The sequence below is a fragment of the Lithobates pipiens genome, unplaced genomic scaffold (genome assembly GCF_037356315.1).
Source record: "Lithobates pipiens isolate NorthernLeopardFrog02 unplaced genomic scaffold, aLitPip1_a1.2 Scaffold_3, whole genome shotgun sequence".
NCBI lineage: Eukaryota > Metazoa > Chordata > Amphibia > Anura > Ranidae > Lithobates > Lithobates pipiens.
The window spans coordinates 71,250,771-71,274,208 of record NW_027507790.1 but is presented as its reverse complement, the minus strand read 5'-3'; the positions used below and the strand labels follow the sequence as shown (position 1 = coordinate 71,274,208).

The 23,438-nt window shown below is 41.8% G+C and overlaps 1 non-coding gene across 1 annotated transcript; it reads right to left on the bottom strand.

The window, feature by feature from the left end:
• Window positions 1–981: 981 nt before the first annotated feature.
• On the bottom strand, window positions 982–1,086 carry LOC143941503 (U6 spliceosomal RNA). Its single transcript, XR_013264193.1, has one exon. It is a non-coding gene; the product is annotated as a U6 spliceosomal RNA (small nuclear RNA).
• Between the last annotated feature and the right edge of the window lie 22,352 nt (window positions 1,087–23,438).

Genomic DNA, 23,438 nt, shown 5'->3' with positions numbered 1-23,438 from the left:
GATATTCGAGAAAAGTCTCTGCCACAGACTTGAGCATAAGATATTTTAGAAAAGTCTCTGCCACAGACTTGAGCATTACTGAGGGACATAGACAAATTTAAAGAGCTATCAAACGTTACCAGTATCTCTCAGCCGATCCAGCGATACCGTATGAGTGTAGATCCATGTAGTGTCCTTCAACTAAGCCTCCAGGCTCCTTCAGAGAAGCCAGCTTTGCACACAGCCTTCTCCTGAAGAGTCCTCCCCTGGGGTTTCTCCAGTTGCTGGGCCTCTCCCTTGGATGAGACGGCACTAGACTACCTTTGGATTAATAGGCCCCCGAAATCCATTCAGACCTGTCCCTGCAGTTGCGTGGCCTCGGGCTAGCCAGCCCCGAGACTTGAAATGCATGGCTCCGCACCCCAGGCCAGGAGGGCCATGGGGGCTGGGCAGGAGGACCAGAACCAAACAGACAGAAAGTATTCTCTCCAACAGAGCAGAACAGAACCCTGAAGCACGTGATGTCAGTAATTTAAATACCACCTCCCAGAATGCACAGCAGGAGAACACTCCCACTGGGCTGAACATTGGCATTCAATACACCCAGCTAGACTGTGTTCTCAACCTTGCTGGCGGTGACAGCGACACCTGCGGTCAAGGAGAACCCAGTGCAAACCAGCTAGACTGGTACTGAAACCAGAAATTTAGAAAATTAGCCTCACAACCCAACTGTGGTTTCAGGAAAGTTAACTTTGAAAAAAAACATACCGCCTGCTCGTCAGGAGCCAGCACTACACTGAGAACAGGGAATGTGTTTTTGGGATATGTAGTTCTGGGGGGGTGTCTTTAGCTTTCCCAAGGCATTGTTTCAGTGCATTTTGCAGAAATGCACTACAGTCCATTTAACAGGATTTCCTATAGGACACATTCACATCTATGCATTTTTCAAATGCTACATTTTTGGAAAGGGTCAGGGACTTTTTTCCCCACAGCAGATTGCTTTTTTTTTTGCGTGTCATCCTTGAATTTGCATGTCATTCTTGTGCAGGGGCCATGCTAATCTTACCCATACTGTTCCAATTTTAGTATATGTCCTACCCAGAGGAGGATCAGCAGATTTCATTTTTGCGTGTAAAAGACTTTAGAGGCAAAAACTTAAGTGCATGCATTTTTTTTCTTCTCCTTCACAAACTGTGAATAGTCAGTTGTTATGGAACAGGTGGCCACTGACAGCTGAATGTAACGTGAAAATTGCTGGCAAAGAAAAAAGAGAAAAAACGTCGTGAGCCCTCTGTCAGGTCACCTGAGACCAGGTGACAGATGCACTCTGTAGGAGTCGGAAGTGCACCGCTAGGTAGTGGACCTTTGGACTGACTGCTGCGGATTGTACCCAGGGAGATTCTGGACACAGGTCTACTGGATCACTAACACAGATCTCAGTAGGAGCTAGAGCATAGATTCCCCAGGGCGCGGAGTCTAAGAGACAGAAGGTGTTCACTAGAGCCTCCAATGGTGAGGATGGACTTCGCTGCAGTCTGGCTCCAGGTCGCAGCCCCTAGGGTCTCACAGCTCACAGTAGACTACTAGAGAAGGAAGCAGAAGGCTGGAACAACAAGGATAGTAAGGGGATAAGGCCGAGGTCAGGGCAACTAGCAGAATGGAACAACAGAGTACACACCAAAGGTTCAGGGTCACAGGCAGACAGGGATGGTCGGGGACATGCCAAAAGGTCAAGGTCACAAGCAGACAGGAATCATTGAGAACACGCCAAGGTCGGTAACAGAGTCAAACATAGAGCACACGGCAAGCAGGAAACAGGAAGCCAAACATAAAGTTAATATAGGGTTCCCTGATAGGGCCCGGGGTGGAGTCATGCTTAGAGGAGAGGTTATAAAAACCACCAGGTGGAAGTGGCTGGCGGTAAGCAAACAGAGAAAGATTACTGCATAATCATGACACCCCCATCCCCCCAATCCATGACAGGCCTTTTGGGTCTGGTATGGATTTTAAGGGGAACCCCACACCAAAACTTTTTAAAAAATGGCTTGGGGTCCCCCCCCCCCCAGAAAATCCATATCAGACCCTGGCAAGTCAGGAAGAAAAATACTGGGGCATGCTATACAAGGGGAGACAAAGATTTGAGGGTAATTTAACTATTATCTGATTATACCATTTGGGTGGGGTGGCCAGCAGGGAAAGTTGCATGTTTTTCACTATTCTGGGACTATATAAAGAATTGCGGTCACATGAAGCAGTTGTAACTGTTGTTTGAATTGTGTCTGTTCAGAATTAAGAAGACAAGTTGTGGTGATTGTACCACTACCGAAGACAGAACCTGTTAGGAAAATCTAATAAAATCTAAGCAGCTTACAAGTGGGGCAAAAAACTGTTGTCGTCCCTGACCAGCTATGGGACCGTGACAGGCAAAAAAGAGTTTTTAATGATTAAAGTAAATTAAATATACAGTACCTTTTGATTGGTTAAAGTGGGGTTCCGCCAATTTTTTTTTTTTTTTTAAGTTAGCAGCTACAAATACTACAGCTTACCTGTCCAGGGCGTCCACGATGTCAGCACCCGAAGCCGATCTGTCCCTTGGCTCTTGAGTGGAGGCGCCGCCATCTTCGGTAAGGGAATCAGGAAGTAAAGCCTTACGGCTTCACAGCCTGGTCCCCTACTGCGCATGTACAAGTCGCGATGCTCGATCTCACTGGTCCCTGCTCCCCCCTGAAAGGTGCCAAATGTGACACTGGAGGGAGGGAGGATTCCGAAAAGCGGAAGTTCCATTTTTGGAACTTTAAAGTTGTTGTTTAAATATTTAACGGTCGTGCTGGAGGGTATAAGTACAAGAAGATTGCGTCATAGAAATGACAGACGGTGCTGGCTGAAGAAAGAAGATCATTTAGAAGTTGCTGCTGAGACAAATACTGGAGCGGGCTGGATCAGAGGTCAGCGAAGATTGGATGCAGCTGTGTTTATTGTTGCCGTGGGGTCCATGGGCTTCCGTGTCTGCCAAAGCTGCAGTGCCTGCTGTTACACCGGAGACGAAGAGTGTTCCGCCTGTGTCTTTATTCCGCCCCCCCTCCCTGAGCTTCTGTTTCCTCCTCCAGGTTAGACAGCCTTGTCAGCTCAAGGACCGAACCCACCTCTTCCCTTGTCGGTCACTCAAGAGGCTTCGGGCACTGTTCGGAGTCAGTGACTATCTGAGGATTGAAGCGGGTAGATGCGCAATGAAGAGTGAGTCTGCTAATAGACGTTCAGTGAAGAGGACTCACTAGTTTGAATCCCGGTCCCCTCCTAGGGAAATGACAGGGTGAAAAAAGGTGAGGATGCTCCTACAAGAAATAATTTGATTATGAATAAAAGAAAAAATTCAGCTGTCGGTGTGGCACCTGAGAGGGAGCTTGCTATAATGCCTGTGGAGTCTTCTGTAATAAGTGACCAAATACATGACCTGAATATACCTGATGTTGCCAGTGTTACTGCCGTTGCTATGGATATTCAGGCTCTGCCTGTTCCTACAGTAGCGTTAACTAATTGTGCGATGCAGGTTGTCCCTATGGCCGGTGCAGGTCCATCAGGTGAGTCTGATATTGCTATATTGTGTAATTTGGCGTAAAAAATTAAATCACCTGCTGTTTTAGATGTTAATGGTATTGTGTCAGCGTGGCAAGTTGATTCATCCAATTCCACGCTGGTTGTTTGAAGGAAGCATTGTCTTGCGAGATTTCCCCATTGGGTTTTCATCTTAGTGCAACTTGCAAAGAAAAAATCTGGAGAGGTGATTATATTGACATTCTCCCTTTACTGCCGTTGTCTAAAGAGAATAGTTTTGACAAAAAAGATGACAAGTTTGACGATGATAGGAAAAGATCAGTTCCCCGCTCATTTAATAATTGGTTACAATCCTTTTCTATCTTTGCGAGTGTTCTGGGTGAAAAATGCCCTGAGCGTTGTAGTGGGCTATTCCAACATGTTGAAATTATTTTGGAGGCCTATAAAAATTTGAATGGACAGGCTTGGTTTTACTATGATGAATCATTTCAACAAAAGTTGGCAGTGCATTATTCTCCAAAATGGGGAATGAAAGATGTGAGTCTTTGGTTAAATCTGCTATTACCTCAGAAACCACAGTTTTCTAAACCGACTGTTCTGACCCCTGTTGGATTCCACAAAGGCTTGTGCTTTATTTTTAATGATGGACAGTGTAAGTCACTTGTAGATAGAAGCACGAGTGTACGTATTGTTCGGGTGCACACCCTGCATATAGATGTTTTAAAAAAAATGGCTGCTGGTGATACAATCCATCGAAGGAGTCTTTTCTTAAGAGCGGTAACTCCTGTGATACTAGAAAACATGCAGCCGTGGCTTATATGTTACCCAAATCAAAGATAGCGGCGTTTTAAAGGTTTTTCAGAGGGTTTTTGTTTATAGTTTTTTTCTGTCAGGTTGCACTGTCTATAATAATTTGTCTTCAGTTGCTTGTTACCTTGATGAGGTTAGTGACAAGCTCAGTAAATAAGTTTCTGCAGGATGAATGGCTGGACCTTTTTCAGAACTGCCATTTGTTAGTTTTTTCCGAATTTCGCCTTTGGGGATTATTCCTAAAAAAAGAAGTGAATTATTTTAGAATAATACATCATATGTCTTACCCTGAGGGTCTTTCTTTAAATTATGAAATAGGCCCTGAATTGTGTTTGGTGTCCTATTCTTCATTTGACAATGCCCTAGAGAAAGTTAGAAGAGTAGGCGGTTCACCCCTTTTGGCTAAGGCTGATATAAAATCGGCATTTTGATTATTACCGATTCATCCTTCGGCCTTTAATTCTTTGGGCATTTATTTTCAAGAAAAAAATTATTTCGATAAGTGCCTACCCATGGGCTTCTCATTGTCCTGCAGATATTTTGAATTAATTTCAACATTTTTGGAATGGGTTGTCAGTTGTCAATCTGGGTCAAGGGACTTATTACACTACTTGGATGATTTCTTATTTGTCGGTAAAGATAACTTGGATGACTGTTTATATTTATTTACCAAATGTAACCGCTTGCCTACTAGGCACTTGCACCCCCTTCCTGCACAAGCCATTTTTCAGCTTTCAGCGTTGTCACATTTTGAATGACAATTGGGCAGTCATGCTACACTGTACCCAAATACATTTTTTTATCATTTTCTTCACACAAATAGAGCTTTCTTTTGGTGGTATTTAATCACTGCTGGGTTTTTTATTTTTTTAGAAAAATAAGACCAAAAATTTAGAAAAAATATGTTTTTCACTTTTTTTTGGCAGTAAATTTTGTAACTAAGTAATTTTTTACCTTCACTGATGTGCGCTGATGAGGCAGCACTGATGGGCACTGATAGACTGAACTGGTGGGCATTCATGAGGTGACACTTATGGGCACTGATAAGGCAGCACTTTTGGGCACTGATTAGGTGGCACTGATGAGGAGGCACTAATATGCCGCACTTATGGGCACTGATAGGTGGCACTGATATGTGGCACTGATGAGCACTGATAGGCAGCACTGGTGAGCACTGGTGGGCACTGATTGGCGGCACTGGTGGGCACTAATAGGCAGCACTAGTGGGCACTGATAGGTGGCACTAGTGGGCATTGATAGGTGGCATGGATAGGCGGTATTGATGGGCACTGATAGGCATTGATGGGTGGCACTGATGGGTAACACTGATGGGCATTAATTGACAGCAGTGATGGGCATTGATGGGCAGCACTGATAAGCGGCACTGATTGCCAGCACTGACTGGCATCACTAATGGGTACTGATTGATGGCACTTGTGGACAGTGGTGGGCACTGATTGCTGGCACTGATGGGCACTGTTCGCTGGTATTGGTGGGCACTGTATGGTGACTGTATGGTGAAACTATATTTCTCTATTGTAATCATGGCACTGACTGTGGCCAGGAGCGTCAATTACTGGCACTTCCTTGTTTACATGTGACCGGCTGTGATTGGACACAGTCAATCACATGTTTAAAAAGCCACGGACATGGCTCTTTCCACAGATCGGGGTCGCGTTGTGTCCTAGCAACATGGCGCAGCCGCAATCGCCACGCTGTGCAGCCCCGCGGGTGCACAAGAGCGTGCGCTCTGGAACGCTATCATATGATGGTGTCACAGAACAAAAGCCGCACCGCCCCGCCATCATTTGACAGTGGGCGGACGGCAACCAGTTAAGGTTTAACAGAACATTTTGGTGTTCTGTTGGCACCAGAAAAATTGGTATCCCCTAGGCATTGTCTGGAATTTCTAGGTGTCTCTATAGACACAAAAAAAAAAATGGAATTCCGCCTCCCTATGGCTAATGTGTTTAAAATGTGATTATTGTTGGACTTTGTTATTTCTACTCTAAAAGTTTGTTTGAAAATAATTCAATCTTTATTGGGCCTTTTGGCATTTACATGTAAGGTTATTTCGATGGGCAGAGTTTTTTCTAAGAGATTGTATTTGATTATTGCTGGTGTTACATCTCCATGGCATTTTGTTTGCATATCTGTGACTGTTAAGGATGATTTACTTATTTGGAAACTATTTTTGGATTTGTTTAACGGTTGTTCTTTGTGGCAGGCACCTTTTTGTTTGGCTATGGCACTAAATTTGCATACAGATGCTTCGGGGGCAGTTGGTTATGGTGCCTTTTGGCAGGGACACTGGTCTTTTGGTAAATGGCCGGAGGTGTGGCATACTAAAGGTTTTACAAAAATCATTGTTTTATTGGAACTGTTCTCTGTGTTGGTGGCCTTGGAATTGTGGGCAGAGGCTTTTAAGAATCGTCACATTTTGCTTCATTCAGACAACAAAGGTGTACGCCATTAATTGTTTGTCATCAAAGTCTTTACCAGTTATTGCTGTATTATGCCAATTGGTCTTTAAATGTTTGAATTTAAACGTATGGTTAAATGCTAAATATGTTCCAGGTTCTTTAATGACTGTGGCTGACGCTTTATCACGTTTCCAGTTAGATCAGTTTTGTGCTTTGGTGCCGGGGACAGACCAGGATGGTATCCCTTGCCCGAATTTCTTATGGAACCTATTTTATTGTTCATAAGTTTGACTATTCAGAATTCAATCCCACCCCCCCACGTGGGCAAGTTACGAAGCCAGGTGGTCTCTGTGGTATTGTTTTTTATAACATTCTAATAATTTATTTGCCCTCTTTTCAGAAAGTTAAGTTTTAGCCTTTTTGGATTTTTTATTGTCACGTAATTAGTCTTACTCGCATATTCAAAAAATGTTGCCTGGTGGGTTTTTTTTAAGTTGAGAGGTATTCCTTCTTGCCAGAGATTTTTTTTCAGTTCAACAAACATTAAAAGGTTATCGCAAAGGAAATTTGGTAGCAGATTGTAGACTGCCTATTACCTCTGATCTTTTAAGCCGTATCTGTTTAACAACAATAGTCAATATGTTATTCCCAGTATGAACCTGTGTTGTTCAAAGCTGCACTTTGCCTTTGCTTTTTTGGAGCCTTTAGGATGTCGCAATTAGTTCCACATACTGCTTTAGATACAGCAGGATTATTGTTTGAAGATTTTTTTCTTGGGTCCTGATTATATCCAGATTTTATTTAGGTGCAGTAAAACAGATCAATTGGGTAAAGGTAGATGGATTATATTGGGCTCTATCTCTAATCCAATTATTTGCGCTGTTTCTTTAATGCAGCAATTTTTTGCTATGCGGACCTATTTTAGCACCATTCTGGTTTACCTCAGTTTCAATCTGTACTGAGTAAATGTTTGTGTTTTCTTGGACTTGGACACCTTTGTATTTCGTTGCACTCATTTTGAATCGGCCAAGTTGGGATTTTCTGGTGTTGATATGAAACATATTGGTGGGTGGAAATCAGATTGTTATCAGTGTTATGCATGCCTTAATATTTTTTTTTTTTTTTTCAGGTGTCAACTATAATGCTTGAGTTATTGGACATTTGTATATTGTTTGGTCCTACCATCATGCTTTCAGGAGGATTTAAGGCTCTAATTTCGGTTTGCCTTTGTTGGAATATCGCATTTGGTGGTATGGAAAAAGAGGAATGAAATGGTCTGATTTAAGGGAAACGTTAGCGTTAATGTATTTATCTTGGCCGTCTCCTCAAATCATTATTCTGCATTTAGCTGGCATTGATATCGGCCATTGCAAAAAATTGATTTTATTTCCCAAATTAAGTTAGATTTTCTGAGCCTTCATTCTATATAGTGTAATCTTGGTTTATTCCGAGATTGTTCCACGTTTGAATTGGCTCATTTTGAAAGAAATTAGGCATTTTGAAAAAATACGGAAAAGAATTAATAAGATCTTCTTTACAAGGTCTATCATAACGACACGTAGACTAATGGCCCGTACACACGACCAGACTTTTCAACATCAAAAGTCTGACGGAATGATTCCGGCAGACTATTCGAACGTGTGGGGGCTGCAGCGGACTTTTGATTTGCAAAAGTCTGACAGACTTTAGAAATGGAACATGTTTCAAATTTTTCCGACAGAACTCTGCCGGACCCAGTTCCTACTGAGAAATCTGCTCGTGTGTGTGCTAGTCTGACGGACTAAAACCGACGCGAGGGCAGCTATTGGCTACTGGCTATGAACTTCCTTATTCTAGTCCAGTCATACGTCATCACGTTCGAATCCGTCGGACTTTGGTGTGATTGTGTGTGGCCAAGTCCGTTCATTCGGAAAGTCCGTCAGAACTCTGTCAGAACTCCGTCAGAACTCCATCGAAAGTCTGTCAGACTTAGTCCCTCGAAAAGTCTGGTCGTGTGTACGCGGCATTAGAGTGTAGCATCCAAGGTTTTTATCAGAATGATGGTGTTTATTTGTCATATATTGCCTTGGACATTTTTAATTTAGATCTGCAGTCTTTTATCGAACTGGCCACACTGAAGGTGAGGGGGCCAGGCTCATGGGAATGAGCTCGGGGTCTGGATGAAATTGTACCAATTTTGTTATTTAACCTGAGCTTTGATAGCTGGGTTATTATTATTAGTATTCATTTATTATTTATTAGTATGTAAATGTAATAGTCAAATTTTAAAGCGATATTTTTTAAACATGAAATATAACTTAAAGCTATAAAAATTGTTATTATTAATAAGCCTATAATAAAGAACTGCAGCCTTTTTGATCCAAGTCTGGTGTTACTAGTGATTTATTTATATAAGCATAAGTTATACAAAGTCCTGACTATGGTACCATGAAAGGTGAGAGGTGGGGCAAAAAACTGTCCGTCTCCCCGGACCACCTATAGGACTGTGGAAGGCAAAAAGAGTTTTTAATAGGTTAAAGTAAATTAAATATACAGTACCTTTTGATTGGTTAATTTTAAAGTTATTTAAATATTAATAGTACTTAGCTCAAGCTGGGGGGTATAAATACAAGAAAACTGCATCATAGAAATGACAGATGGCGCTAGCTGAAGAAAGAAGGTCGTTCCACCCTCCCTCCCTGTCGCAGTTCAGTTTATGAGGCATTGGGGGTGATTTACAAAGAAGAAGACACTGCACCAGTTCATATATTAATTGGTGTGCAGGAAAAGTAATTAATCAAACGCACTAATAGCGATAATAAATACCCACATATGTAAACTGCAATGGGCATTAGGATAACTGCATTTTTTTCATTGATTATAGCTCACGCCCAATGCAATTGGTTGATTTCATCTCACTGGATGTGTCTTGTTAGTCAATTAATAGGTGTTCTCCTTTTTATGCTAATCTCATTCCTATCACTTATAATATATCTTGAAATTGGTTTTCTTCTTTTTTTATCCAAATATTTCAATACAATACAAAGAACAGAGAAGTGTTTCTAATCCCCCAAAAAATAATATACACTGCAATCAGTTAGATTGTAAATAAATTAGATTTAGTGCAAGAGCCTGTTTGATTTCCTATCATTTGAATGAATTACTCAAGTGCGTCTTCCTATTACTATACCTTTTTTGCCTAAATATTGAGTTGTGCAGAGATTGGCCTATCAGATTGCATAGTGCATGACCATCTTAAGTTCCAAATTTGGAATGTAGATGTGCCATGACCCACTTGTATTTTCCAAACAATATTTCTTGGGCATTATACAAGGCACATGAAAAAACACCTTTTTTCCAAGACATGCTAGAGTGATCAGGAATCTTTAAACTATGGCTCTCCAGCTGTTGCGGAACTACACATCCCGTGAGGCATTGTAAAACTCTGGCATTCACAGACATGACTAGGCATGATGGGAATTGTTGTTCCTGAACAACTGGAGGCCCGTAGTTTGAAGACCCCTTTTCTAGACCATTATTATGCCTCCAGAATTGGGAGAGTGGCATCTACCCAACTTCTCTCTGCTGGTGAACACAAGAACCTGCATCTATAGATATATCTATATATACACACACAATGAAGCAGGAAGCAATATACATTGGCCCAGAAGTGAATACAGGTGTGTGTTTTGAGGTCAAATCATTTAGACATACACACATGACACACATAAACACCACCCCATGTTAAAATAAATATAATGATTAATTTGCAAATAAGGATCATCTCTTCCTCAGAGAACAGTAAGCGTGACATGGCGGTGGGAAGAAATTAGCAGCAGTACAAGCAACTTCCTGGAGGGGCGTGATGTCATTCCTGTGTGCTGGCCACCACTTCTGGGAACCAGATATGTGCCACGGGTACATACCTCCACGCACACAGAAGTTGCGCATCTAGATGCATTTGGCGCATTTAGCTGCAGGAACCCAATGTTTATGGAAATTAATAGCAAAGCAGATGCAGATTTCCAGGACTGGACTAACAAGTGTTTATAGTGAAAAACAACTGGTGTTTTCTTTTAACCACTTCAGGACATTTATACACCCTTCCTGCCCAGACCAATTTGTATTTTTCAGTGCTCTCACACTTTGAATGCCAATTACTCAGTGATGCAAATTTGTACCCAAATAAAATTGTTAGCATTTTTTTCATACAAATAGAGTTTTCTTTTGTTGGTATTTAATCACCACTGGGTTTTAAATTTTTTGCAACATAAGTGAAAAAGGAGCAAAAATTTTGAAAAAAAAACACTCAAATTTTGAAAATAAATCATTTTTGTTCATAAATTTGGGTCAAAATGTTTACTGTGCTACATCTCTTTGGTAAAAAAAAATAACCCAAATTAGTGGATATTATTTAGTCTCTGTGAAAGTTATAGAGTCTACAACCTATGGTGTGAATCTTTGAAAATTGATCACACCTGATGCACTGATGGCCATCTCATTTCTTGAGGCCCTGAAATGCCAGGAAAGTACAAATACCCCCAAATTACCCATTTTTTAAAAAGTAGACAGTCAAAAGTATTTAGTAAGAGGCATGGTGAGTTTTTCTGAAGTTCCATTTTTTTTTCCACAATTCTTGGGAAAATTAAGATTTTTTTTCACAAAATTGTCATAATAACCAGTTTTTTCTCACACACAGCATATGCATAATTCCAATTACACCCCAAAATACATTCTGCTACTCCTCCTGAGTATGGGGATACCACATGTGTGTGACTTTTACACAGCCTAGCCACACAGAGAGGTCCAACATGCAGGGAGCACCATCAGGGGTTCTAGGAGCATAAATTACACCTAATTTCCTAACAACCTATTACATTTGTGAAGGCTCTGGAGCACTAGGACAGTGGAAATACCCACACAAAACCATTTTGGAAAGCAAACACCCCAACATCTATTATATGAGGCATAATGTGTCTTTTGAATGGTTCATTTTTTTCCACAAGTCTTCGGAAAACGTGGAAAGAAAATTAAAACATATATATTTTTTTTTTACACAAAGTGCTCAGTTTATAAGATCTTTCTAACTCAAAGTATGTATATAGCAAAAATGACACCCCAAAACACATTCTGCTACTTATCCTGTGTATGATGATACCACATGTGTGAGACTTTTACACAGCTTGGCAACATACAGAGGCCCAACATGCAGGGAGCACGGCATTCTAGGAGCATAAATTACACCTCTAATTTCCTAATGACCTGTTACACTTTTGAAGGGCCTGGAGCACCAGAACAAAGCAATTACCCACAAGATGACCCCATTTTGGAAAAAAACACCCCAACATATATTCTATGAGGCATTATGAGTCTTTTGAATGGTTATTTGGTCTAATGGTTATTAAGTCTTCAGAAAACGTGGAAATGCTACTCATCCTGAGTATAGTGATACCACATGTGCTAGACTTTTGCACAGTCAGATTACTTTTATTTTGTAGCGGACCGCCCGCTAAAGAAGGGGATACTGGGGTTATGGCAGCTAGCTGCTGCCATAACAACGATATCCTCCTTCAAACAGCCACCGTAAAACTGCAGCGGGCGGTCCGTAAGTGGTTAACAAAACACATAAAGAAATTGCTACAAATTGAAATGGTCAACAAGCGGACTTGGAAAAGAGCAAGGAAAGCAAGAAACACATGTATGTTAATTTGAGACACTAATAGAATATGGTTTGGAGGCCTGACCATTTTGTAGAGGAAATTAACAGGAGTTAAATGGACTGCGCCCACAAACAGACAATCTCTTAAGGATTTAAACATTTATTAATTAATCACAACATCTTGAGAAAGATTTTGCAAAATAATGCAGCACAGACAAATCAAAGTGAAACTAACAACCTACAAACACATTGACAACATCAAAAATATTTCAGGGAAAAATATCCCCCCCCCCCCCCCCAAAAAAATAAAAATAAATAAACAAAAGTAAAAAATACTTGCTCTAAAACACATCTGTTTTGCAAAGACATAACCAACAAAATACAAAGAGAAAATACATGTGTTACAAACTCTCAAATCTACTCTCTTGCCACACACACACACACAGACATTACTTCAAAGTGGGTACACCTGTTAGAGAAAACTAACAAATCTACATTGCAACTGCAAGATTTTAACTCAAAACAAAAAATAGCCTGCCCCCCCAATACATACAAGACCATTTGGGTCTGTTAAGGCTTAAAATGAGAACTCCCACTTGAAAAATACCACCCCAAACTAAAAAAATATTGTGCCCCTCCTACACACTAACAAACCCCTAGCCAAACACACAGCAAGCCAGCCCATGAAGGGGGTGGATGCTTGGGGGGTAGGAGGGGCTCAGGCACCCCAAAATTCAACCACCTTGTTCCCATATTCAGGGGGACAAGGGCCTCTTCCACACAGCCCTATACTGGGGTTGTGGGGGGCTGCAGACAGGGGGCTTTACGGAATGTGGAAAGCCCCTTTAAACTAGTGGGTACAAGGTGCTTTGTGGTTGGTATTGGGCTGAGCCCAACATGCCCCAAAGGCAGCCAGCTATGTTAAGTGCAAGGGGCCTTGAATGGTTCAGGAGGGTGTTGGGCGATCGCTCTTCTTGCCCCTTTCCTAGCTGGCCCTGTTGTATGCTCTGAAAAAGGACATGGTTTGGATTGGTGAAGGCAGCTCACAGCCTTTGACAATGGAGTGGAGTGTGGAGTTCACCTTTAAAAGCAAAATCTAGCCCATGGAAATGCAAGGGGTTAGAGTGGGGAGACACGAGCATTGGAGAATTGAGTGTGGAGTTCCCCTTTAATGGCAAAATCTAGCCCATGGAAATGCAAGGGATTAGAGGGGGAGACAAGAGCATTGGAGAATGGAGTGTTGGGTTTCCCTTTAAAATCAAAAGCTAACCCAAGGAAATCATATGCATTAGAGGGGGAAGGTTAAATGCCCTTTAGGAGGAGCTAGAGGGGTGAGAGTCTTTTTACATCATTTTTAACAAGGTGCATGTCATATGTTGGCAATGTAACATGCTAGCATGACCTGTGTGCAAATATCCTTAAAATACATAAAGGTGAACCAGAGTAAAAAAAAAAATGTCAAATTTAGAGGCGCGCTCGTTCAACCCATGCAATTGCATGTACATTGCTTAACATTTTCCTAAGATTTTGGCCGCGCAGCGAACAAACTCATGTGAACGAGCGCAAGAGCTCATGTACACTGTTTACATTGATCTCACGCAGTTCTAAACTTACTTGCAGGCTTTCTCTGAACAAGTTACTTTCTCATTCTATTTTGGACATATTTGTTACTTGGGCAGTTGTTACTAAACTTCCTCACATCACCCCATAATATTGACACCTCCATCTTCTGTCAATATTGAATTGGAGATGCCGTGCGCCATGTCCATAGTGGCGCACAGTTTGCATTCTCCCGTGCGCCGAGATCACTATAGTAAAAGGGGAATTCGAGCTCTGTTACTGACGCACTATTTCGTAAATATGGAAATGTGCGTTGCGCCTTGCCGTGCGCCTCTACTGATGGTGCACGACTTTCGTAAATCACCCCCATTGTGTCTCTCTTTGAGAGGAGATGAAATTGTAACTTTTGTAATTTTGTGATTTAACCAGAGTTTTGATAGCTGGGTTATTATTAGTATTAATTTATTATTTATTGGTATGTAACGTTAATAGTCAAATTTTAAAGGGATATTGTTTATACATGAAGTTAATGAAGAACTTAAAGCTATAAATTTTTTTATTATTAATAAGCCTATAATAAAGAACTGCTGCCTTTTTTATCCAAGTCTGGTGGTACTAGGGATTTATTTATATAAGCATAAGTTATCCAAAGTCCTGACTACGGTACCATTAATAATACTTCTTCAGCCTATACTAATGGTTCATCAACATTAGCTGCTGTGCTGTTTGGGGTGCATTTCACTTTTCAGAACATCCACTGTAAAGCAATGCATGCACACTCTGATTTACTGATGGCCTTTAGCTGCTTGTGATAGCGGATTTAATTCACTCCCTGTAACAGGGTCACACAGGTTAAATGGTTGTCATCTATGTGTACTTTACATCATTGTAATGGGAGTCTGTTCCTGTGTAAATGACTGTGTACAGAGATTGTGCTTGGCATGGGATATAACTTATGGTGTAAACTCATCAAAGTTCACTTTTTGAATTTTCTTTAATTAAGCGAGTAGATGTGATGATTAGATAGCACGGAAAATGATTGGCAACATCCAGAAAATATGTTCACTAGAGAAAGAAATGGCAGATAGCTAAGCAGCAGATGGTACATAATTTGAATATACCTGTAGGAGTTTTACTCTGAAGATGATTGTAAACAGCAAGAAACAGTGATTCTGCAAACTTTTTATATCATTTATTCTCAGACTCAGAGAAGCACACAGATCATTGGAGTGTCTGCAAATGGTTCATACTATCTTATACCACCTTGTAAATTAGTTAGTTGAGACACACATTCATCCAATTACAGCTAGATAGCTCATTTCCATTCATTTTATCACTGAAAAAAACATTTAAGATTGTAACACGTCTTCTTTTTGTTTATCAATTAATTCAGAGGCACAGGAAACTGTCAGAAGTGGCATACACTACATTAACAGAGCAGATAGATCTGTTTCAGGTCTATCTGTGCCACCTGCACCAGTTTCTAATTTAGAGTGAAAAATAAACTTGCGTAGGTCTGCACCTTATTAACAGAGGGAATATATGGAAAATAATGCAGATTTCCACCAGGTGTGACCAGTAGACAATTCACATCACTCTTTATGCCCTCTATGCTCTCTATGCTTGTGCACTGATTGTGCCCCTGGGTTAATTAGGAGCAGCATTTGCTCTATGTTCTAAGTTTAGAAGAGTTTAGAAGTTAATGCAAACATTTTGCGTGAACAGCTCTTTGTTAATTCCTTGCATTGTTTGCTGTTGCTATGGAGGTATTAAGTTTATTCTGCACCAAAAACCGGAGAACTAGTATTGAACAGCATGGGTTTTTTTAATGCCAAAAATAACTACACACCCCAAACCTTAGGTCAACCACAATTTATCACCAAACTGCTAAAATTGTATCTAACCTAACCCTTAGGCTGACCCTATTGCCTAATTTTTCGCAGCTACCCAAACCTTATAATATAACCCAATCTCTTAAATAAACTCTTGTCATTTAACCTCCCGCTAACATCTAGCCCTTGACCCCCCCTTAACATCCAGACCATATCTGATCGATATCCTAACATTAGGTCATCCCACTCTTTCCCCGGAAAATCCCTCATTGTCAACAAAAACTCAAAACCAATTACAAAAAAAATAACTTAAATTGGATTTAGTCATAATATCAAGGTTGGTTGAGTAGTCCTACTGCAGAGTGTGCAGGAGAAGGGAAGCTGTGTTGTCCACCCAATTAGACAGAATGTGTTAGTATTGTTCACTCTTCTTTAGAAATAAAAAACTTTTTTAGGGCAGAATCTCTTATATCCTTGAGGAAGAGATGATTTAATAAATCTCTAAATGTGTTGGATGCCTGATGCAATCAAACGAGCAAATTGTGGAATACCAAAGCTTTTCAACTTATGGGGTTTTTGGGGAGTACCGATTAACCGCTTGCCGACCGTTGCCTATATATATACGTTGACAGAATGGCACGGCTGGGCCCTAGGGGTCTCGCTACAGTGCCATCTGTCAGTGGATAGCAGATCATTGCACTGATCCATTGAGCACTGTGACCAATTACAGTGATCACATGACAGCTGTACACAATGAATGGCTTTCATGTATAGCCATTCAATTTGAAGTGTTGATCTCTGAGATTGGTCACAGTGATCACATGGTACAGACAGGGGACCTATACCATGTGATAGTGGTGGCCACTCACAGCTTCACAATAGTACACAATAAATGAATGGATGTCATTAATAAAAACGATTACTTATAACAGTGATTATCACGGGTATAAGCAATCATACTGTAGTTTGTAAAAAAAAAAAAATGCTGATCATTTCCCCAGTGTAATACAGTGTCACTATGGTAACACTGTACTGCTCAGGTTAACAATGTATCGGAAGTAAAGGGGAGGTAGAAGAGGGGGGATGTGTCTTTATATCCAAAATTATGTAAGGGTGGGAGAGAGGAGTGGCATTGTGAGTGTAGAACTCCAAAGAGTAGAAATGGGTGGGAAATTAATAGTGGGAGTATGTTACAGGCCCCCCAACCTGAAGGATGAGGAGTAACTAGAACCCCTATCACAGTTAGAAATGGCAGCAAGGCAGAGAATCTCATCATAATGGGGGGACTTCAATTATCCCGATATTGACTGGGCAGAGGGCACAACTCACTCATTAAAGGCCTGTCATTTCATGAAGGTCTTACAGGACAACTTCATGTTTCAATTGGTGGATTCCCTGACTACAAAGAATGCAGGTGGCACCAGCCAGATACAGTGGACAGCAGGGAGGTGTCTTGTAACCCAGTAGCAGAATGCTGACAGCAAGCAGGGTAAAGCTGGCAACAGGGAGGCGTCCTGTAGTCCAGCAGTGGTAAGCAGGTAACTGGCAGGTTGCAGAGTAGTTAAACAGTCCGAGTCAAACATAGGCAGGCAGATCAGGTACCAAAACTAAATCCAAGAGAGTAGTCAAGTCCAGAAGCCAAGGCCGGGGCAGGCAGCAAGCAGAGAAGTCAGGAACAGGCCAAGTCAGATACGGATCAAGTAAACTTTGGATACAGGGTAGCAGGGTACACAGGCAATGACGATCACCCGCAGTACCAACAACCCCCCGCAGGAGACACAGGCAGCGGGGATAACTTAACTTAGTTGAGGCATGGAGGAGACACAGAGGCAGGGAGAAGGAAGAGCCGGCCACTCCAGCGAGGACACAGACATTCTCCTTCGGGCCGATTGGAACCCAGAAGTGTGTCCTGAGACACGATTGGCCAGGGAGTCATAAGACTCCCTGGCCAATAGGGGCTTCCTGATTGGCGGGGAGGAGAATGTGACAGAATAGCGAATATTCATTCGCTAGTGTCACACAACTGGGTGGGATCAGGGCACACTCTCTGCAACCCGAGCCCATCCTATTTTGAAGCCTATTAGAGCCTCTGGCTCTAATCAGGTGCTTCAAAAGACACACCCTCTGCCAACCCCCGCAATTGTAATTCCTGCACCCGGTGACCTTAAAGGGCCCGGTTACAATCACTTTAAGGTTTTTGAAGTTTTAGTCATTGCTTGTTTGTCTCTGTCCGGTGGGCAGGGAGGTGATCTAGGAAGTTGTAAAACTCACTTGGGAAGTAATAAAGCGATCATCCTGTCCAGTGCGGCAGAGCTTTGCAAATGAAAAGACTGGCTGAGCAAGGTGACCAAATATTTTGGTAGGTAAAACAGTATTTATTATTTATTATTATTATTATATATATATATACAGTATTTATTATAGCATTTATTTGAACTGTATATTTTACTGTGTGGGTAAGGTTCAACAAATAGATTTGATTAAGGCTACTTTCACACTGGGGCATTGCAGGCGCTGGCAGTAAAGCGCTGCTATATTTAGCGGCGCTTCACCTTCATTTTAGCGGCGCTATTCGGCCACTAGCGGGGCAGTTTTAACCCTCGCTAGTCGCCGAAAAAGGGTTAAAACCGCCCACTGCAGCATCGCTTTGCATGCGGGTTTGCAGTGCTGTCCCATTGTTTTCTATGAGAAGGGGTGCTTTAGGAGCGGTATATACACCGCTCCTACAGCGCTCCAAAGATGCGGCTTGCAGGACTTTTTTGACCGCCCTGCAAGCACACTGCTCCAGCGTGAAAGCCCTCGAGCTTTCAAACTGGAGAGATAGCAGCGGCTGTTTGCAGCTGTTATTTTTAGCGATGTATCGCCTGCAAAGCGCCCCAGTGTGAAAGGGGCCTAAAGCATTACTATGTGCATTACTATGTACTATCTACTTTAATTATAGAAAAAAATATTTCTGTGGATTCACCTACTTTTTAAACTTGACAGAAGCAGATAAATTTGAAATGTGTGACCTTCATTCAGTTTCTTTTTTTTCTAGACAAAAGCATTTAATTACATTCAGTTTTTATTTTATAAAGTAATAAGTGCACGCATGAGGAGTATTAACACTGTGCTGACTAATCTACTGAGTATAGGAAAGCTGACGTTACTTTTGCCTGTGGAAACAAGAGTTTGGCAAGACCTGCAGAGGATGCACTGTACCGTCATTCTCATCTATCATAATAAGTATGGCATCTATTACACTTCCAAAGTAGTAATGAAACATCTGCTTGGAGTACAAACCATATTCTTACATATATTCATCAGCCAAGCATAAGTCCCTGGATAAAGCTGACTATAATCATAGCATACTAATGCAACTCTTCCAAAATGAAGAGGCTTTTATTCTAAGGGGAAACACAAGTGCTCAGTGCTCATCAGCCTTTCCTTGCCAGTTAAATTAAGGCTAATTTTCTAGTAATGTAAAAAAAAAATGACACTAACTTTAAAGTTCAAAACATACACTTCCCTACTTAAAGTGAAAGGCTAGACAGATGTAGTACTGACCCCCGAAGGAGCTGCTGTTTTTTATTGGGCTTACCGTTACCTCACCGGCTCGCTTCTCCGTCTCAGGGGTCCCGTTGGAAAGTGAGCCCAAAGAATGTTAGCAATGACACTTAGTCCTTTTTCCAGTATTTATTTGCGATAGACAAGAAGTTTTGCCATAGAGGGATAGAGGGTTAAGGGGAGTTCAGGTACATGGTAATTGTGGGTTAGAGGTATCAGAGGACAAACAGCTTCCACAGACTGGATCTAACAGTCACCGGATAGGCCTCTCTCACTGTCCTAGCAGCCGGTGGGATGCTCAAACAAAGTCTCTGCCACAGACTTGTCAATTTGCATGAACTTCTTGAGAAATATTAAAGAGTTGTCACACAGTACCAGTTTCTTTCAGCCGACTTGGCGATTTTGCCTTGTGCTCGGTCCTCTCCTGACAAAGTCCTCCCCTGGATCCTCCAGTCACTTGGCTTCTCCTCGCAGGCAAGGCAGCACAGGACCAGCCCTGGATCAATAGGCCCCAAGACTTTCGGGCCTACTCTCTCAGTTACAAGCAGCACACACCCTAGGCCAGGAGGGCCATGAGGTCGGGATAGCGAACCCCGGAAAAGAACCCCTAAAAATTGCATCAGTACCATAAATACCCTCACCCAGAATGCACAGCGGGTAAACCACTCCCACTGGGCTATTTCAGAGTAAAAAGGGCATTCAATGCATCCAGCCTGTTGCATTTCCAACACTTACTGGTGGTGACAGCGACACCCACGGCCAAGTGGAAACTAGCACTACCCAGCTGAACTGGTACAGAAACCAGAACTTTGAAATAATTAGCCTGAGCCAAACTGCAGCTTCAGACAACTTAAATTTGAAAAACAATAGTATCTGCTCATTAGGAGCAGGGAACTACACAGATTTTTCTTTCAAACTAATAGGCAGGGTGTTTGTGGGTTTGGTCACTGTAGGAGAGATCCCCACTCAAGGAGGAATTTAATAAAGCTGCTCCACCACTTTTCTGGCTGTAATCCTTCTTGTTAATGTATTGCGCCAAATTCATGAAGCATTTGCAACACTTTTAGATTCTGACAGCGACTCGTGCACCAAATTCAGCTAGTTCTAAAATGCGCGGCTTTTACATTGCGTTGCACTGAATAAGCCAAATGTAAAAGCAGAGCCAATTAAAACCAACTCATTTCCTTAAAAAAAAAAACAACTCTCTTTTGGCGTACAGAGAGAAAAACTATCTCAGACAGATTTTGCTAAAGTGTATCATGTGCATTCTAAAGGTGGCACAGCATGAGCCAAATTCAAGTACAGTACAAGCTCTAGATAGGTATTTAAATGTGGCGCATGTTGCACCACTTTTAGAATGCATGAGAGACACTTTCGCAAAATCTTCCTGTGCCAGTCTTTATGAATTCCAGGGACAGTTTGTGTCCTAGTGACAGGCAGGGTTAATTTAGAATGACTCTTTTCTTTGCCAGTGTAGCACATACAGTAGTAGATTGTAGACATGTGCACCATCAATAAATGTGTTTCATTTTGTTCTGTTCCATTTCGTATTAGCCATTAATTCGTATTTCGTAATTCGTGTCCGAAATTCAATTTGAATTCATATGAAATACGAATTTTCGTTAACTTTTCGGAACAATTATGAACGTTCATTATGATGAATTTAAAAAGCAAAAAATACCTCTCTCAATATGGCAGTCATTGACTCATTATGCGGGGCTCCCACCATCCCTGTGCTGTGCTGACTTCCTATTGGGGCTGTAGCCCTGCTGTGCTCATTACGAGGGGCTCCCACCATCCCTGTGCTGTGCTCATTATGAGGGGCTCCCACCATCCCTGTGCTGTGCTGACTTCCTCCTGGGGCTGTACCCCTGCTGTGCTCATTACGAGGGGCTCCCACCATCCCTGTGATGTGCTCATTATGAGGGTCTCCCACCATCCCTGTGCTGTGCTGACTTCCTCCTGGGGCTGTACCCCTGCTGTGCTCATTACAAGGGTCTCCCCACCATCCCTGTGCTGTGCTCATTATGAGGGGCTCCCACCATCCCTGTGCTGTGCTGACTTCATGGGTTTTTAACTTCATCATAACAAATAAACGAACCGCACATGTCTAGTATATTGATCATCTAAATCATTTCCTTTGCTCCCTTGCTACCTTTCCTATGATTTACAGCCACCCTATTCAGCCACTGATAGAAAAGTGAAATACCCGATACTTCAGAGTATGGGTAACTCACTGTTGCCAAGTGACTGGCTTAGGTTTGTCAGATTGGGCCAAGACAGGAGCCTACAGCCCTATGTAAGCTCTGCCAACTTCCTTTGGAGCTTTCCAAAGGCATTCTTTCATGGGTTAGATCAGCCAATTAGGGTACTAGTGAGGATCGGTGAGGGGAAGGGGAAAGTGAGTTAATGTAGCACTAGATTTTTGTTTTACAAAAATGCTGACAGGTAGACTTTGTATGATAAGAAAGACTATGGGGGTTATTTACGAAAGTCAAATCCACTTTGCACTGTAAGTGCACTTGAAAGTGCAGTCGCTCTAAATCTAAGGGGTAGATCTGAAATGAATGGAAGCTCTGCTGATTTTATCATCCAATCATGTGCAAGCTAAAATGCTGTTTTTTATTTTCCTTGCATGTCCCCCGCGGATTGACTTTACTTCCAAGTGCACTTGCAGTTCAAAGTGGATTTGCCTTTCGTAAATAACCCCCTGTGTGTCTTCTGTCATAAATGCTTCTCCTAGTCTGTCAATGTTTTTTTATTTGAGTGAGCACTAAGTTAAATGTACATAACCAGCACAATTCTGAACAAGGGTATTCCAGTGCGCATGTGTTTATGAATGCAGGCAGCAGATCATGGCTCGTGTATATAGCTTTCTATAACACCACACAGCACCTTGCCTCCTCTGAAAAGCCATCACCCTTTATTAGTTTTCTGACTCCCATGCTAGGAACATCAGACTTTCAACATAGCAGACTTGACCCTCAATTCAACATCCTTATCCAACAGGGGATCTTCCTAGTGCTACATTTCTTCTCTAACAAGTGTCTAATGACAAATTAAGAAGTGGAATTGAATTGCTCAAATACTCTTGACTTTCTATGTGGTCCTCGGTTGGGTGCATACCTTTGCACTCTACTGATTGAAAATGCCAGTGAGGAACCCATCCTCACTTGAACAAATTTGTCTGGATGGAGAGCCAGTAATGCAGACCTTGTCATTGCTGTATGACTCGCTGATAGCAATGGGGGCCCAACCAAAATTCCCTTTCCTACAGCACTGGCAAACAGATTTAAATATTACTTTCTCACAGCTTTCAATAAGAAAGCAGTGTTCTATTTGCACAAAAAAGCATCTAAAGCATGTAAGTATCAAGAAGGGGGTTACAAACTAGGTGGTACAAGACCCCTGCAGTCCTTCACCGCATATTCCCATAGGTCTCTAATAAGTGGTACACTGCCTGGAATCTAAAACCACCTTGCTGCTTATCTTCAGGTAATGCCCAAAACTCAGAGACTTTTGGGATATGGCGGAACACATGTTTAAAACAATTATAGGCCTGTCTCTTGAGAGAAATCCAGTAGTGTTCTACTTCATGACACCCCCTTATCCAACAAAAAAACATAAACAGTCCCTACTGAGACATCTCCTTACGGCAGATAAAACCTGCATTCTAGCACTATGGAAAAATCTATTTCCTCACAGTAAGTCACATTGGCTTGATGGAATTGGAGAAATCCAACAAATGGAAAACATTACTATGGCTATGAATGATCGCAATGGCTATGAAGGATCAGGAGGAGAAGCACTGGCAGATTTGGACAGCATATTTCTTTTATAAAGAGCAGGCACCACTAACCTCATAACAGTAGGTTAGACAATTATCTCCTTTTTCTGGTCCTGCTGTTGGGGCATTGTGGGCTCCCCTTTTCTCTACCCAACTATTCTCCCTTGCTTTCCTCCCCTTGCCCTTTCCCCTTATTTTCTCTTCTCTCTCCCTCCTTCTTCTCTCTTTCTCTCTCCTTCTTGCCCTTACTACCCATTGAGTTTAAACATACTGTATATCCTCAGTTCTTTTTGTAAACTAAAAAATACATA